We start from the raw sequence: 7,079 nt of genomic DNA, 5'->3' as shown, positions 1-7,079 counted from the left end.
AAAAGAAAATGATAAAGCTGAATCACAAAAGTTCCCTCTTCCAAAACATAATGAACCAATAAAAAAATAGTAATACCGCTATTACCACCAGCAGCTATGAACATCTGTTGAATTTTGTATAGAACTTATTTTAAAAAATCATGAAAGAAAAGAGAACCTTTAGTATAAGCTTAATTAGGAAGTTATTATAGTATAAGCTTAATTAGGAAGTTATTATATAGTGCCTTGGCAGAAGGGTGAGGAGGGACAGTTTATATTGAAAAGAAAACAGTCCAAAATTTTAAAAAACAGTGCAAAGGAAAAAATAAACTTCAATAATGGACTAACAGATCAAAAAAAAAAAAATGTATACAGTAATAAGGAGAATTACTACTATGGAAAATTAAATCAGTGATGGTAAGCGAAATTCTCCCAGAGTACAGAAGAAAGGGAGACTAAAGACAAAAGGTAAGAGAGAATGTGACCAATATGTAGGGAAACAATGCAGCTCAAACATTTCTTGGGGGGTAAAGAATTTTTAAAAAGAAAATAGCAGTGCTTGCTTCAGCAGCACATATTCTAAAATTGGAACAATGCAGAGAATATTAGCATGGTGCTTGCACAAGGATGACATGCAAATTCATGAAGTGTTCCAAATTTTTCTAAAAATAGAATTTCCATATGATTCAGTAATTCCATTACCAGGTATTTATCCAAAGAAAAGAAAAACACTAACTCAAGAAGATATATGTCCTCTTCTATTTATTGCAGTGTTATTTACAATAGCCAAGATATGGAAACAGCCCAAGTGTCCATCAACAGATGAATGGATGAAGAAGATGTGATATACACACACACATATATTATATGACTCAGTCATAAAAAAGAATGAAATCTTGCCATTTGCAACAATATGGATGGACCTAGAGGGTATAATGCTAAGTGAAATAAGTCACTCAGAGAAAGACAAATACCATATGATTTCACTCATATGTGAAATTTATGAAAGAAAACAAATATTTTTTTAAATTTTATTTTAGTTTTATTTTTTTTTAAGATTTTATTTATTTATTTGACAAAGAGAGAGACAGTGAGAGAGGGAACACAAGCAGGGGGAGTGGGAGGGGGAGAAGCAGGCCTCCTGCTGAGCAGAGAGCCTGATTGGGGGGGTGGGTTTCGATCCCAGGACCCTGGGATCATGACCTGAGCTGAAGGCAGACGCTTAACGACCGAGCCACCCAGGAGCCCCAGAAAGAAAACAAATAAATAAACAAAGAGAAAAAGGAAACAAACAAAAAAGCCAAACTTAAATACAGAGAACAAACTGGTGGTTACCAGACGGGAGGTGGGTGGGGGATGGGTGAGATAGGTGATGGTGATTAAGAGTACACTTATCCTCATGAGCACTGAGAAATGCATAGAATTGTTGAATCATTTATATTTTACACCTGAAGCTAATATAACTGTATGTTAATTATACTTGAATAAAAAAATAAAAGAAAAATAAAAGAACAAACAAAATGATCAATTGTAACAGAAGGAAAAATCAAGGGCTTAAATTTTCCTGAGATAAAGCAGAGGCTGAAATGGGGAAGGGGAAAAAGATTTATAAATATCCAGGCTAATTATCAACAAAGCATCAAAATCTAAATGATCATTTCAAATGACAAGGGAGGGGCAGTAACAATTTATCCACCAACTGTATTATCATTCAATTCTCTTTTATATGTGAAAACAAAATAAGGATGTTTTTAAGATATGTAGGGCTTCAGAAAACATCCTACACATAAAAACAGGTAAGTTCTTTGAAGACACAGACGATATCTATCTTAATCACCTCATCATCAGCGATTGGTGGGGAGGCTAATAAATAATGCTCTCTACATCCCCTTTATTGTATGTTTCTGGGGTTTTCTATTTTCTATTGGCTATGCTGCATTCTGTAGCAATAGATAGCTGACACAAAGTAAATATATAATGTTTCAGATGGTGATATTTTCCAGGGAGAGAATGAAGCAGGGCAATGGGGACAGGGAATGCTGGGAGCAGGGGAAGGTTTATTTTGTAGAGAGTGCCCAGGGAAAGTAAAATAGGCGAATGACATTTGAGTAGAAATATGAAGAAAGTGAGAACTCCAACCAAGATAGCTTAGATGTTCCCCTCAGCTTGGCGAAATATTAGACAGGCCTCTCCCTGGCTCTAAGCCCCTGAACTGCCTTTTCTTAGAGCATACACTTCAGAAAACTTGTAATTGTAAATCTTTTCATTGCCTCTTAGAGATGCAAATCTCTTTTAAAAGCTTCTTGCAAGTTTTACCACCCAGGCCTGTCTCTCTCAAGGACTTGGGAGCCATCTCTTTGAAATGTAATCAAGGAAAATAGTGCTCCTATCTCTCAATTTCCATGGGAGGATCAGAGCCTAACTTTGGCAGGTACCTTGCTCCAAGTTACAAAACTACCTCCTGTCTGGAAGATAGGAGAAAGTTTACTTTTAAAGGCTCTATTTGATCTGCATATAGAAATTCTTATATTGGTATTTGGAAACCAGTGCTAAATGCAAGTTTAAAATAATTCTTAAACTGCACTATTTATTTCTTAGTGTCAGGAATGTGATATTAGGATGTGAATGTACTTTTCTTATAAGGTTAAAACTCTGAAGTAAGGCCCATAACATTAGGGGAAAAAACAAAACAAAACAAAACAAAAAAACAACCTTTTCGAGGGTAGGCCCAACCAGTAAGCATTGTGGTGTTGGGGCTGTTGGGGGGGGGGGGGTCTCTGACTTAAACTCTCTCCCCACATAGCTTTCCATTAAAAAAAAAAAAGTGAAGGCAGCTATTGAGACATAGCGTAAATTTTTAATTAATCTGAGCCATTCATAGGAAACTATAGTTAAGTTTGTGTACAGGTTGAAAGACACATAGGGCAATTATTTTGAAACAAAGTAAGAGAGATGGAAATGATTAGAACTTGAGGTGCTTTGCAGAAGACAGAGGGGGGATTACATGTGAAATGTTCTAGGCAGGAGAGTCTCCAGCCTTTGGAGTAGTTGAGAGAATGAATTAAAGGTATTGGAGAGGAGAAGAGGGTACAAAGGAGAGAGAGTCACTGAGAGAAATATTTACTATTTGGTGGTGTTACATTTTTCTGTGAGAAAAACCCAAAAAACAAAAAGCTTACTTGTAATGTAGCACATTAAGCCAGTCAACTTATTTACCATGTTTCCAGTATCAAGGTGTCTATTGGGGTAATACCAATACCACTCTGCATATTATATTCCTGGATTTTATTTCCTTTTTATTAACTAATTGGTTTTCTCTCATGATATAGTAGCATTCACCAAATAATATATTTTCAATAAACATGTGTGGCTGTTTCTCCCAGCATCAGGTTACAGATGCCTTGAGATGACATGAACAGCTTCAGGTGATCTTGTAGAATAATGATCTGATCTCGATTCAGTTTAGGCCTTACTTACTGTGCATGTTCTTGCCCTGCTTTCTGGGCTGGAACAACTGTCCTAAAAGAAACAAGAGATACCTAGCAACAGTTTGTGCTATGGGATGGAGGGTAGCAGAAGGGTCCCTTGGAGCAGGTACTCCTAGGTGCAATTTACTGGGCTAATATGTCCTGATTGATGTCTCCCACCTGCTATGAGTAGTAGCTCCTAAAGGCTTCTCCTGATTATTTTTCTCAGCTGATGAGAACCACCTAAACTGGAAATGTATCCCCTCTATCCCTCCCGGGACAGCCTATTGCCAATCATGGATGGATACATGGGTTAAAAAGTCTAACTCTCTTGCCTCAAGGGGAGGGAGGAACTGTGGTCTTCTTGTGGGTCAGACTAAGGCTAAGACTCCATCACTCTTGGGGCACCTGGGTGGCTCAGTCGTTAAGTGTCTCCTTTCGGCTCAGGTCATGATCCCAGGGTCCTGGGATCGAGTCCCGTGTCAGGCTCCCTGCTCAGCAGGAAGCCTGCCTCTCCCTCTCCCACTCCCCCTGCTTGTGTTCCCTCTCTTGCTGTGTCTCTCTCTGATAAATAAATAAAATCTTAAAAAAAAAAAGACTCCATCACTCTCATCTCCTTCCCCTTCTATAACCTGCTCTACTCCATAACTTAAAGGTTTATACTGAAGAACAGTCCCTCTGTCTGCACCAGAATCCCTATCTCAGACCCTGTTCTTGGGAATTTCACCTGGAAAGGTAATTTTTCGAGTTGCATGTGGACACAACCAATGTGATAGCGCTTCATCTCCTCCTTGCAATAGGAGCCTCTGTGCTCTTACTCCAAGACTTGTCTATTTCTGTTGGGGCACAAGAAATTCTCAGGCTCATCTAGCATCTATGAATGAAAGACTTGAAAGTAAAGTGTGGGGGTAATTAATATCCTCTGGGTCAGATTTTGACTAATGGGCGAAAGTATGCTATAGATGAGCCTGCTTCTCCCTCTGCCTCTCCCCCCTGCTCGCTCTCTCAAATAAATAAGTAAAAATCTTAAAAAATAAATAAATAAATAAAGGCTTACAGCATAAGCTAGATATACAAGGAAGCAGGAAGAGATAGCGTTTTCAATACATTTTAAGGGGGGAAATGATTGCGATCATTTAAGTGACAGGTAATAAGCTTGGATAATGTTAGTAGCAGCTTCAGTTTCTAAAAAAATACCTAATTTTTTTGTTCTAGTTGTGGTGATGTTGTTATTATTGTTATTATTATGTTCCTGTCTGTAGGGAGCATCTATCCTGTAGAGTGAGCTGAGCGCTAAGAATCTTCGGCCCACATGAGAGGCCCGAGGAGTCCACTAAGACACAGAAGCTAGCCGAAAACAGGAGACAGGACAGGAGCGGTGGAAAATGATGGATAGCATGCCAAATGTAATAGGGGTGTTTATAAATATAGTGAGACAACTGCCAGGGAATTTAACCAAAGGAAAAAGAAAGGCATACATCATGGACAGGACTAGTCAAAAAAAGAAACTGAATAGAGGAGAGACGGTGTAAAGGAAAAGCCTTCAGCTTCCTCACGGCAATTACACTTTGTTTTCTCTGGTCAATTTGAGATTTTTTTTTTCTCTGTCATTTTCTAACACATGTTGCGTCAAAGGAAGAGGATTGGATTGTTACCTAAAAGAAGGAGAAGAGGGAGTTAATGCCACTGTTGTCGGGTTTCCATTGTGGAGTCAGAAATATGAAAATCCACATTCCTGTTAATCACAGATAACAAACCAGAGGGAAGCGTGGGAGCACGGCAACCACCGTCACGACTGCTCGTGCCCAGGGCTCCTCGTGTGCAGCTGTGGGAGCTGGAAAAGTGACTCTGCCTAGGCTAATGAGCCAAGACAAAATAAAGGCCCGAGTCACAGCAGAGAGGTCTTCAATGCACAGCTGTATCCGCTGCTGTCTCTTTCTGCACCTGGTCTTCAATTGCAGGTTAAATTTTTCTCTGTTGCAATCTGCTTGCTTCCCTACAGGGCCCCCTAACATTTTTCTGAGTCTGGTCCAAGCTGCTATTGATTATTTATTGTGGGTACCCTGGAACTGACAAAATTTGATTTTCTCTTATTGGTGGGCCCTGAGCTGAAGCAGCTGTCAAAATCCAAAGTCCATGCAAGATGCAGCATCACACTAAGGTGTTAAGAGTTCATTTTAACTATTAAACATGACTCTGGCTTGCAACTCTACACACACGTCATCTATTGTAAGGGCATGTTACAGGCAACAAGCGTGTGGGAGTTTTAAAGGACGATAAATAAAACAGTTTTCATTCTCGTATTTGGAACAAGTTGAAAAGGTTAAGATATAGGAGATGAACAGATGGCTGTGTTGCGACTAACACTGATTTGGAAAGGTGGCTTTAGGTTATGGCTAAATGGACAGGCTCAGACTTTATGTCTGGGTTAGAAAGACTTCTTACCTTAGTCACCGGCAGAATTGGACACCTTCGACTTCTCATGGGCAGTCAAAGATTTTTCCTGCAGCTCTCTCCAAAGAATATGTGCTTTCTATAGAGACTGTAATACTAATTATCATGTAATAGAATAATGGTAGTAATAATAGTAATAACAAAAATGACCATACTGGGGCACCTGCGTGGCTCAGTCATTAAGTGTCTGCCTTTGGCTCAGGTCATGATCCCGGGGTCCTGGGATCGAGCCCCGCATCGGGCTCCCTGCTCAGTGCGAAGCCTGCTTCTCCCTCTCCCACCCCCCCTGCTTGTGTTCCCTCTCTCACTGTGTCTCTCTCTGTCAAATAAATAAATAAAATATTTTTAAAAAATGACCATACTAAAACAATAGCAACAGCAATTATTTCTCACAATGTTTCCCTTTAGAGCCTAAAGTGAACATGTTATAGCTATTCCTCCTACCCTGGTAAAGTTGGAGTAAGAAAATGAAACTAGAGGGCTTTACCCCCAATGTAGAAATGTTCTCCTCTCCACAGAAACTGGAGGAGGAAGGACTGTCTGTCCCTCCCCACAGCTCTCCAATGGGGCAGAGCTCCTTCACGCGGAGCCAAAGACGCAGATCGTGCAGTCCAGCAGACAGACCCAGGATGTGAGGAAGGACACCTGCGTGTTTCACCTTTGCCACCAGGCCTCCCTCCTATCCTGAGTCCAGGACAATATTCAGGCAAAGCAGGTGGACAGGAGTCATCTAAGAGCTGTTTTCTGGTGACACTTATAGGACATAAACCCATAAGCACAGGAACTCCTATTGCATACATCTTTAGCTATTAGCATCTACCTCAAGCGATCTTTGGAAAGACCAGATTTCTAGCTCCCCTGTGGTAAATTGCAAGCACTTCTTATTGAAGGATTTTCAATAAGCTCCATTTCCACCAAGTCATATGAATTGTTGAGTTGAGTTCCTCAGAATTTAAAACCTTTGTTTACTCTTAACTCACACTAAAATGCTGCTTCGGCATACTTTCATTTGCTTGCTTTGGTCTTCAACTACTTTATGTTTTTGGCCTAGAATTGGGATTTGAGCATGAAGACTGGTGGTCCAACACAGAATGTCACATGTTGAAATTGAGAATGGAAACAGAAACTATAGATGGTGGAATCAAAAGATGAAAGTTTTGATCCCTGATGAAAAATATT

General features: G+C 39.9%; 1 non-coding gene across 1 annotated transcript; it reads left to right on the top strand.

The window, feature by feature from the left end:
• The first annotated feature begins 534 nt into the window (after positions 1 to 534).
• Positions 535 to 641, top strand: LOC118519414 (U6 spliceosomal RNA). Its single transcript, XR_004909158.1, has one exon. It is a non-coding gene; the product is annotated as a U6 spliceosomal RNA (small nuclear RNA).
• The last annotated feature ends 6,438 nt before the right edge of the window (positions 642 to 7,079 follow it).

The sequence above is a fragment of the Halichoerus grypus genome, chromosome 1 (genome assembly GCF_964656455.1).
Source record: "Halichoerus grypus chromosome 1, mHalGry1.hap1.1, whole genome shotgun sequence".
Taxonomy (NCBI): Eukaryota; Metazoa; Chordata; class Mammalia; order Carnivora; family Phocidae; genus Halichoerus; species Halichoerus grypus.
Note: the sequence above shows the minus strand (reverse complement) of the source record. Positions and strands in the feature narration are given on the sequence as shown.